Below are 11,682 nucleotides of genomic sequence, written 5' to 3' on the forward strand. Positions count from 1 at the left end.
TTTTAGTAAGATGTGGATGCATTGTGAAATGAGCTAGACTATTTTATGTGCAGGAAGCAAGCATTCCTTCAGCGTGCTGACCTGCACCAGTTTTAAATTGAGAAGACCCTCAGAGCGAAGGGCCGATCTACTAACTACCTCTGAGCACTGTTCTCGTTCATTTTTTCCCCATTCATGTGAATATCACAGTTTGTCATCATATCATAATAAAGACATTGTTCAAAATGTACCATGCTGCTGTGTGATATCCTCTGTAACGTGCCATTGTCATCTGCAGCCACAGTTAAGCAAATGCTCTTTTGAAGACTTGACCCCCATATATCATGAGCCTCTAGAGCGTCGTGCACTGCTTTTCTTGTGTGTGCTGTGACGTACAGGCACGGCCAAAATACTATGGAGCATGCTGTGGTGTTTGAAATTCTTTTCCCCACTGCATAGACGAGGTACAATGCTGTTTTGGCTTTATGCGCAAGTGCACCAGTGGCACTTGCTAACATATATGTGTAAAGTACTTCTTGTTAGGTAAGATGTTAGGTAAAGTATGATAAGAACTTGACTGCCGAAACGTACTCCATAACATTGCGGCTGGGACTTTACATTCTAGTTAACACTTACAGTTGCTTTTTGGTCTGCTTCAGTTTTTCAGTGCAGTTTTCTTCAACTTGGACTACCAAAATGTACAATCATGAGTGGCCTTGTGCTTTGCATTGGCTTTAAAAACTTGATAAGCAAACCTAAAGTCAAGTCATGTGACCCTCTTCATACCAGTAACACAAAAATGTAACATTTTGGGAAAAAAAAACAAGACTGCCAACATATCAGTTTCTTGGAACAAGTGTTACCCAAAGGGTAGCTGCTTGGGCTTGTTGGTTCATGAGTTAAATGGAAGAAACGTAGCACAAAAAATTATAGGGGACCTTGAAGCTCCATCTTTAAAGGGACACTAAAGACAGCCAAAGATGGTATGAAAATCTAATAAACTACATTTGGTGACACTGTCGCCGCATATCCGGCAGCAAAAAATCGAATAATTGCTGAGATATTGCGATAACAAGTTGAGGTTTTTTTCTTGTTCCCGCCGGTAGAATTCAAACTGTGCCGTCCGACTACGTAGTCGGAGTTGAGTGACGCACACTGTGACGTAAGCGGAGATTCCGTGATAGCTAGCGAGCCGGCGCGGCCCGCGGCGTTGCATCCCTCAAGAGCCAACATGGCAACAGCGTACTCGCAATGACGGCCTCAGCCGAAATAAATAAAACGATGAAGAGAGTAATTTACCGAGGGATGGGCCCATAAAGGAAGAAAAAAAAAACAGAGCGCTTGTAATGCACAATACTTTACATGTTTCTCAAGCTTTTGCGCTCCTTCTTGCACTGTGTATAAACAAACCGAGCCTTCGGTCATCGCAACGCTTCCTGACATGTTTACATACAAATAAGATTTAGTTACCAGCAAAATAGTGTCCTCGCTGTTGCGCTTGTCAGTTTTGAAGCTTCGTCGCACTTTTTTCCTTCAAGGTTTGTGCTACAACTCCGTGTTCAGCGAAAATTACGTCCACGGTAGCAGAACATGACCGAAGTACCGGCGCCACTACATTTGCCAGCGCTGTGAAATTCCACATGTTAAAATGGATCCAGTGCACAATATAGTGCGCACAGGCATCCAGAACATTAGTTGCAAGACGTGAGAGCAGGCAGCATGCGCCGATGATCAAGAAATTGTAATTTTTAGACCGGCAGCGGAAACACCTTATTGTAAATGGGGCCATAACATAAAAACTAGAAATATTTCTAAGGTTCCTGTGGCGTTCGTTCAACACATTTATTTATTCAAAAGGGGGAGTAGATATGACGCGGCGTAGCCGAGCGGTTAGCGCTGAACGTTACGTAGCAAGTAGTAGCGAGTTCGAGTCTTACCACTACTGGCGTTTTTTTTTTTTGTTTTTTTTTTACAAATCGATTTTTTTTTTAATCTTTTGTAACGTATTTCTGGTGCTTCGTTATTTTTAGTTTTTACTTTTTACCCGAAGTCCTTTTTTTCGCCAGGCGACGAGCGCAATATATCGACGCTCTCCTTGGTATGAGCGGCAAGTATGCGCCTTTTGTTTGCGACGCCTGCAAATAGCACGTTGAAGGTCTTGTTGACGCAGTATATGTTGGTCAGATGTGCCATGATTTAGTGAACAATTGAATGATAATGCGGTTTTCCTTTGGTACTTAGCATATGTATGCTTTTCGTGGCGTACGTAGCTGCAGTCGAGCGGTCAGGTCGCAGTCGAAACCGCAACGGCGGCGATATGTTGGCGCAGAAGTGTGAACGAAGGAGCGTGTCGGCGGTAGCGGATTTCGCTCGCTCGTGCCTCCGAATGCTCAAATGGGAACCATCAAGGCGCATCTGCTGCTCCAAGCTCGTAATTCAGGCGCTGTAGGTTCAAACAAACTATCCGAGTGCGCAAGAAATGCCTGAGCCGAAACATAACCAAAACTGAAGTGGGCGCCTGTGGCGCCTCCAAGTATATTTTTGTATTTGCCTTGCAACGTTTACGTTGTCTTTTCGCCGTCGTTCACGTATGATAAAAGCCTGTTATCATGTTTGAGAAAAAATGTACTACCGCATTCAAACATGCAACGTAATTCGCATTTGTCAGCCTCCGGGATCCCTAGCGCGCCATGTGATTTGTAGTTGCGAGCCTCGGCCGTTTGGCTGTGGTGGCGGTACCTGTATTTCTGTTATTCTTCTTTACTACCTTATAACAGCTCTGTTTTCAGTAAGAGTGGTCTTTTTGTAATCGGGAACTGGCATTCTATCGATGCAAACCCACTTCCTTTCTCTCTTTAGTGTTCCTTTAAGGATATTGTTATGTGGTGGCATGACAAGCGATGGAACACGGCGACGCAGCAGAAACGAACGACATGATGACATGACGATGAAATATGCTTTAATGGCCAGTGGGCCTGGCGCGAGCGCTTCGCCCCGCACCACTGCCCGCTTCGTCATCTTAGTAGCATTACCCGGGGCCACCGAGCGATCGTCCAGATCGATTGCTAGAAATCCAATGCATGACGTGACGATGAACACAGATACAGGATTGGGACATGAAACACTGGACACCACAATGAATGCAAAGATGGGAAGAATGCTTGCACCGGAGCATCAAGTTCAATCTTCACCGTTTGCCAAAGGCTAAGGCTCATGGACACGCCGAACGGCTTGGGCGGGGTTGCTGTCTTCGCTCGAGTGGTCGTGAGGTCGCTTCGTCGTGGGGTCGGCTTTGGGCTCTTCCTGGTCGTCGTGTGTTGTGGTCAGGGCTGGGGACAGCAGCTGGTCGGGTCTGAGCAAAAAGAGCTGGGCGGCAATCTCCATGGGCTTTTGGCAGATCGGCCCTGCGTACGGTTGGCTTCGACGGTGCAAGGCGAGGATGGGGATGAACTGCACCTCCAACCAAATGTTATGTGGTGGCATGACAAGCGATGGAACACGGCGACACAACAGAAACGGAACGACGTGGTGACATGACGATGAAATATGCTTTAATGGCCAGCGGGCCTGGCACAAGCGCTTCGCCCCGTGCCACTGCCCGCTTTGTCATCTTCGTAGCAATATGACATAATAGCATAGGCTACCAGGCCACATATAAAGCCCCGTTTTAACCAAGCCATGTGAACATGCCTGCATGGCCTAAGGGTAATGTGAATACGAGGGCCCTGGCAGGCTGATTCTGATCATCATCATCATCAGCTGCAATATACCCACTGCAAGGCGAAGCCTCTCCCATTTTCCTCCAATTAGCCTGGTCCTGTGCTAGCTGCATCCACTTAACCCCTGCAAACTTCTCAAATTCATCCACCCACCTGACTTTCTTCCACCCTATGCTTCGCTTTCCTTCCCTTGGGATCTAGTTGGTTACTTTTGCAGACTATCGATTATACTGTATTTGCACTACATGTCCTGCTCATGCCCATTTCTCCTTGATTTCGACTAAAATGTCAGTAACTCGAGTTATTTCTCTGACCACTCTGCACGCTTCCTTTCTCTTGATGTTACACGTACCATTTTCCATTCCATAGCCCTCTGTGTTGTCCTCAACTTAACTAGAACCTTTTTCGTTAGCCTTCATGTTTCAGCCCCATAGGTGAGTACTGGTAAGATGCAACTGTTATGCACTACTTTCCTCTTGAGCAAGATCAGTAAGTTGCTAGTCATGATATGAGAGCCTTCTGATATCACCCTCCTATATGAAAGGAAAGGCTCCAGTTGGCAGCTCCTGCCAAGCATAACATTAGGCAAACCTACATCTAGTCAGTGTGCACCCATGTAAACCGCTAGCTACTGCCTGACAGTGTGATACTCGTCTTTCACTCAATACTGGTGCTGGCGCCGGATTTTTCGGTGAACGGGGCCTTTAACGTTGCCGCATTAAAAGGACACTGGCAGAGAAAGAAGCCACACACGGTGCTACACATAGCGCTTTGTGTGCCTTCTTTCTCTGTCCGTGTTCTTTTTGCTTGTTTTTTCCATTGAAGTGCTATTCGCTATGTAAATGGCTGCCTTATGCCTATTTGTTGCTGGAAACTTTCTATTCTGTCAATAAGTGAAGTGTGATAGGCATGAATGGCTTCCTCGAACAGTTGCTGCACATTACATTGGCCTTGTTTGAGATTCTTTCGATAGTGATAAATGCTCGACCCATGCATCAGCTTTGATTTTGTGTGTGTCTAAACTTGGAAGCCTTCTCTAACACATAGCTGCGCTTTTCCTGCATAGCACACCTGTTGCCTGTGTAGCCCATAGCATAGCCATTCTAATGGGCCTGATACAATTTTTTTCTTACATTTATTTTCCTGAAATGTACACTGCATAAAGAGTGCAATATTTGTTGGACTCACTGGTGCTTTACAACGTGGCATGCTCAATGCTAGTTTTGTGAACTCGCTAATGGCAGGCATGTGGCTGATTGGTTGCAGTGGCAGCAGTCCAAATAATGTATCAAAGAGCGAGAACAAGCACAAAAAAAAATACTTCTGGTCCAAACTGGAAAATCCTGCTATGAAGTTGCACGAGCCGTGCTGAGCTTTCTGTACCATAGTGGTGGCCTATAGACAAGCGTCATGTTTGTAAACAAAGGTGGCGCTGCGATCGGCAACGACATGGGGTGTAGGCAAAAGCCTACACTGCGCAAAGCGACGCTGCCTTCGAAACCAGTTCGCGCGGTCGAATATATTGCAACGTAAGCTTCGCTTATACGTATAAATAGCTTGGTTTATGCCTGGAGAGTATTTCCGCACATTATCAGCCGATTACAGCTAGAATTACTTGGCGAAGAGCGCTGCATTGGCTTCCTTCTCCGTGGCCTCAACAGCGCGCGGCTGCGGTACGTAGGCGACGGCCGTGAGTGATTAAGTTAAATAAAAACGAGAAAGCGCAATGTATAAGAAAGACTAATAGTCAACCCTGTTCAACTCCCAGGCCTATTCCTAGCGCATGCAAAGAGGACGACAATATGAATGACTGGAAGTGTGTTTTTCATATGACGAATCTATTGACTGCCTTTCTGTAATTGCTTCAAGCACTCACTCTAAAGAACAATATTATCGGCAACTGTATATAGTAAACTAGAAATCACATTTCTAGCAAGTCATAGAATTTCGTATCTAAAAATAAGAACTCAATCTTTTAGATCTTTTTAACATGTTGGCAAAGTGCACTGCCAACTTGTTTTCGCCTGCCCGATAAAAAAGACGTTGACGTCTATCTCATTTACAGATGTAGCAAGGTCGTTCACAGGTTAATATGTACATGAATGCCAGTACGAAAGCTCTCATTTTGTTCTCTTTGCTATAGGAGAGAAGCATGAGTGCAGATGAAACGTTCTCCACGATCGCTTGCAGCGAAATTTGCGTGATCTGTTGAGCTTTTTTTAATATACATGGAAATTGTTTATTCAAATGCGCATCATCTTATTCTGCTTATTTTGCACCCCTCATAGTCGATTCCTCTTTGGGACATTGAACTCCATGTACCATATATACTTAAATATCCTGTTCGATCAGAGCTAGATTGTACGTGGATATTTAATTCGTTCGTCATGATCTTATAATGACCTCCAAAAATAAAATTTAGAAATGAGAAATAATGCTGCGGGACTGCCCGGGTCATAACAATTATGTTTACTATAGAACCGGTGATGAAGAGACTGGTTGAAACTCGTGAAAGTACAAACAGAGAAAAGCTATATACTTTACAGGTCCGGGCCTGTTATAGCCAGCAATATCGTACTGGAGTGACCGCGCTCAAAGTAATTGCAATTACCTTCACAGCAGCGTTTGTGTCCTTTCTGTGTGAACATATGCACGGGCAGCACTGTAAGTGAATAGAACTCACAGTGCAGCTTCCCTGCGGGATCATACGCACACGGAATATATCGCGTCTGAACTTCTTACAACTTAATAACATATCAAAATGGGCACGAGCTGCAGGCGTTTGTTCTTGCGCTATTCGTCGTGTCGCCGAAAAGCAATCATGATAATTAAGGGTTGCAAACGAACTGATCTAGTTTCGGTGAAGAACTGCAACGCATATATATGTTAACCGCAAAGGCAATCCGTCACCGAAGAGTCTACTTGTCGCGCTCAATGCCGCTGCCCTTCGCTCTCATCTTTATTCTACCGCAAGAAACATGTTAAAGCAAGTGCCATTTTGCTTTTTGTGCCTCGTGGCGCAATAAACCGCACCACAGCTCGTAGAAATATTGGGAATTATGCCCGAAAACACAGCAAGCGCCGCGCATCCAATGCAGACGACCCGCGCTTTTGCCTACACCACGAAAGTCACTGCTGTCGCCAGCGCCACCGCATCTCCACTGACGTCACGGGCTGACGCTTGTCTATACATGGCCTCAACTCCTTTGCAGTGGAATAGAAGCTACAAGTTCACTTCAATGCATTCACGAGTTGGTCACACAAATCTAGGTGCCATTGTCTTGTTTACATAGCTCCCACTCCATTGTCAACAAATTACTAGAAGTATTGTGCCAAAGTGTCTGTGTTGTATCTGAAATATGTTGTACTTGGAACTTGCAAGTCATTAAAGTACAGAGTTTGATGCTTTGTTGCTCCCAACATTATCACTTCTAAAGGGGCACATGGTTCCTCTACAAAGTGAACCTGCCCCTCTAAGCACAGAGTGTTCATTTTTGCAGCAACAGCTATCGTCAGGAGAGGCCGGTGTGCCCACCACCTCCTGGATGCCTACTAAGTACTATGTGTGCCAGCCAGCTAATGATGAATATTAACCCCCATTGACAAGGCTGGGCAGTGTCCCTCGCAGAAGTCGGTAAGGCAACTTCGGAGAGCATTGTTTGCCGGCACAGGTAAAAGAAAAACTGCCTTAATTTGAGCTTTCTCTTCCACTGAAGCGATTTCTTTTAAATGCAAAATTGTGACATTATGATGGCAGAAGATTTTGCAGGAATTTATTTTACCAGTAGGCATCCAGGAGTGCACATGAAATGCCTCTCCTGGCCACAGCTGTTGCTGGCTAAGAACTGTCTGTACTTCAAGCAGGGACATCATCGTGTAAAGGGGCCTTGTGCCCCTTAACGGTGCTAGTACTGAGAGCAATAAACCAACAGACTTAGCCTCAGCCCCTTAAAAAATTTCACGCCTATACCTTGCTGACAATGAATTAGGAGTTATGCAAACAAGTAGTAACACAGCCAGAAATTTTTTTTGGGTGGACGTTATACGTCGCTGGTTGAAAAAAAAAAATCCTAAAGCAGGAGAAGGATATAGCAATCGGAAAATTTCGGTGGCGTGTTCCAACACCAAAACAACTCCACTGGCTATGACCCTGCAAACAAGGCAATGGATCCCAGACCTGTGTGACCAGCTTATGAATGCACTGAAGCAGTGCACTTGCAGCTTCCACCCATTGCAAAAAAGTTATGGTCAAGTACAAGCTACTACTGAGGTACAAGAAGCTAGGCAGGGTTTGTTTGGGGGAAATTCAAGCTTTGCCTTTAGAGTAAATGTTATAGTGCTTTTAACACTGCCTTTTCATTCTACAAGATTTTTAATATATATTTTTTGTTTAAGTTGGTTTTTAAGGAAAGGAAGGTACAGTATCTGTCTCACTCCTCTGCGGACACCTACACTTAATTGTACAAGTAATGGCATACAATAAGAGGTACATATGTCATTGGTTCGAATCCTTATTGCAAACTAGCCTTCAACTTGACCAGCAGATGGATGCAGAATGGGAAGCGAAATGGTATGGCACCACCCTGAACACTGCACAAAGAACGGCTGTGTCACAGTGTTGATTTGAAAACACATGCACGTTTTGCAGACAACTGCTTTGCTGCACAATGGATTGATGCTACGACAAAACCTTTCAGTACAAACTTATCTTATGTCCAGTTTTTCCTGGCATTCCTTTTAATGTGCAACTTCTTCTCTGAACACATTTCTATGCCAGCTGCAGATAGGCAGACAGAGCATACTCTTCTGGCACTTCAAGGCATTGGTATGTCTCCCTTCCTCTTCCACTTTTTCTTTTTTCTTTCCTTCTCACAGATTGTGATGTAAATGCTGGCTGAGCCATTCAATGATGCAATGACCAAGCTGAAGCAAGATCCTTGATATATGCTACGGCCTACTTAAATATTTGATCAACACTTATAATTTCCCCTACAGAGTTTTTCCTCACTTCCTGTGAATATCTGGTCATTCCTTCACAGACTGCAAGCATGCAAAGAGGTGCTGTATGTGGGCATGTTTAAATATTTGGGCATGCTGCATTGTAATTAGTAACATTAAACTACTTATCAGGAATTTTTACACAAAGATCAAGCTGCAAATCAAGCATGGCCGCCCCATGTGCTATGTGAAGAACAATGAGTACAATGGCAATGAAGTATGTGCATGTCAGTGAGAAATGCAGTAGCAGTAAAAAAAAAAGTAGAAAAAATTTTTTAATGGACACACAACACACTCTCACTTTTAAACCAGTACACCACTTCTGACAATCTCAAAGTCGGCAGAGAGTCAACAAAGCAGTAACATTTCTCAAAAAAAAAGGAACAAACAAACAAAAGGACACAAAACGATGCAACGTTTCTTTCAGATGCGAACTCTGATGTCTCTCTTGGCTCACCGCCCGCGCTCCTTGCTCGGCATTAGGGGACTGGACAGGGATACCACGGCGAGCAGAGGCGAACTTGTCACTTGATCTTCGTGAAACAGAACTCCAGGTCGTAGATTCCAACAGCTTGTTCCCCTTTCTCATCATAATCAGCCCACTGATTGTCCTCGAACTCGACGTCTACAAACACAGTTCCGCTTCCCGTTGCTTCAGCGCTGAAGCCATCTCTGGCATCGAACGCAACTGGTTCAGCTCCACGGCACTCGAATACGGCAACGGTAGCAAAGCTGGATGCATTATCGGCGCTGTAGGTCTGTAACTTGTCATTCAGAATATCGATGCTGTTTTCCCTGCTGCACAGCCTGCACTTCAGGACCAAGTTGGCATTTGCACGTCTCCCCCTCATAGCAGTTTTGTTGGCCGCCTCGACCGTCTGCCAAGAAGTCGTTTCTTCTCCACAATTCATGCATTTTAACTTAAGGCGCCACACGCAGTCACGACTCGGCGTGAAACCTGTAATGTTGTCCAGATTAGCACGTAGCTGTAAGTCAATCTTGACCATTTCTGGACGCTTAAGACTAATCTCGTGGCAAAGAACGTTCGAACAGTCAATTAAGACTAAGCCCGTCCAAAAAAATCCAACACCGCTGGCTTACACTGTTCCACATTGGCTGATTAGGCTGATCACTGATCACTTTTAACAGCGCGCGACAACCACCGCCAATTACAGGGTTACAGCAATTATGCCACGAATGCTTGAAGACATGTTGAACCAAATTACTAGACTCAACCTTATTTTAACTATGAAACTCGACTTTAAGACCTTACCACTTTTGAAGACTACAAGACTGTGGCGGCACCTGTAATCTTAAAAGTAATTAACACTTGTTTTAGCATGTAACGGAGCACTGTGGTGAGGCGAGTGCAGACGACGCTGATCTCGCTAATCTGGCTAACCTTTGTAAAATTAACAAAAAAAATGTGCAGTGTTGAAACGGCATAAATTTTGACCACAAACCCTTGGTGTTTCAAGGTATCTTGGGTCACAGAAAACGTGCTTTGAAAGTCTCAGTGCGTAACAGGTGTGCTCCGACACCGAGATGAAAAAAATGGCCATAAGTTTCGGTTTCGGAATCTAAAAGGGTGTTGGGCGCGATGTTTGACTGGTTGACAACGCCGTTGGCACGTTTTGCCTGCGGCCTGAACACAGTCGCTTCAAAAGTTTACGACAGGAATACGTTAGAAACGTCCTCCGAAAATCCGAAAAAAAAAAAAAAAAAAAAAGAAACCATGACATAGTCCGGTAATACCTGCAGGCTCAGCTAGGTGACCCGTGGAAAATAAGGGCTGCAAGGCGCCCACTCGATGGACTGTCGTGGCCGGTAAGCTTGACTGCATTGAAATTGGTGTACGTGTATTACAACCTCGCGGCAGAGCGTTGTGAGAGGTGTTTCTATCGGATGACGCAGATTTTGGAGACTGTGGGGTACGTTTCAGCGTTTCCTGGCGAGATTTCGCCGCACGGTATACCTCCTCAATAAATGGAACGTTTGCATATCTAAAGTCATTCGCCTTTTCTCTATTAGTTCCGCGATAAACATAGCTCACGAGGTTCTTGCGAGATGCACACTCGTGCGGCTACGTTAGAACACATCATGTGCTGATCGAGTTTTCCCGGCCGCTTAACAATTCGAAGCTTGCAAACAAGTGCGCGCTTTGATGGGACAAACGGCGAGCGACTCATGATGTTCCTGACGTAATTGTGCTCGGATTGGGTCACAATTTGAGGTGTATGTTCCACCTCTCTCTCTCTCTCTTCTTTTTTTTTTTTTTTTTTTTTGTGCTCGTAGATGTTCTTATTTCATATTGTTGAATTCGAAGCGCGCAATATCCTCATCCCATCACATTTTTGGTCAAGGAAAGCCGCTGATGATCTTATCGTCTGCCGCACGATAGTGAGACAAACGTGGTTTTATGGACGGCAACAGGATTTACATATGGTCGGCTGCCTCATGTACTTTATGCAAGCCACCCATGCAAAGAAAAGTCTAGGGCATCTCGCTCGTGCCCGATGGCCCAAGTTAAGGAAAACATATAGACGGTGTGCCCTAAAAAAAAAAAAAAAAAAAAAAAAAAAAGAAAGAAAACGGCGAATAGTCTTCACCTTTTCTTTTCTTTATGCTGCTGTCGTAAGGAGATTTTTTGGTGCCGGCCTTAGGTACGAGATCCTTTTGGCGCGAGGAAATGTTGGCACGAGATCCTTTTACGATATCCGCCATCGAACGTCACTTCACTAGAAATGTAAGCTGGAAACTACAGAATAACTTGCTGTAATGTACGACTGCCAGTTTCTTCTTGGGTTTATCTTCAGCAATCTTTTTCGAAGGTCTCAGCCGGCGGGAACCTTACTACGGCGTAAGATTTGTGGGCGATTCCTCTGCCCGAGGGAGAAGCAAGACACACACACACAGCGGGTCGTAGAAGAAACATCAGTATCTCACTCAGGAGGTACAGGGGGGGGGGGGGGGGGGGGGTCAAAAG

At 44.9% G+C, this 11,682-nt stretch overlaps 2 long non-coding RNA genes and 1 pseudogene across 2 annotated transcripts in view; 1 reads left to right on the plus strand and 2 right to left on the minus strand.

The window, feature by feature from the left end:
- LOC146205262 (uncharacterized) overlaps positions 1-11,682 on the minus strand; it is a 76,853-nt gene that overhangs the window by 47,792 nt on the left and 17,379 nt on the right. The window lies entirely within an intron of this gene.
- Positions 1-11,682, plus strand: part of LOC146205263 (uncharacterized) — an 82,494-nt gene that overhangs the window by 6,360 nt on the left and 64,452 nt on the right. The window lies entirely within an intron of this gene.
- Positions 7,753-10,026, minus strand: LOC146205264 (CXXC motif containing zinc binding protein pseudogene; annotated as a pseudogene).

The sequence above is a fragment of the Amblyomma maculatum genome, chromosome 1 (genome assembly GCF_055883805.1).
Source record: "Amblyomma maculatum isolate TAMU_Amacu chromosome 1, ASM5588380v1, whole genome shotgun sequence".
NCBI classification, from domain to species: Eukaryota; Metazoa; Arthropoda; class Arachnida; order Ixodida; family Ixodidae; genus Amblyomma; species Amblyomma maculatum.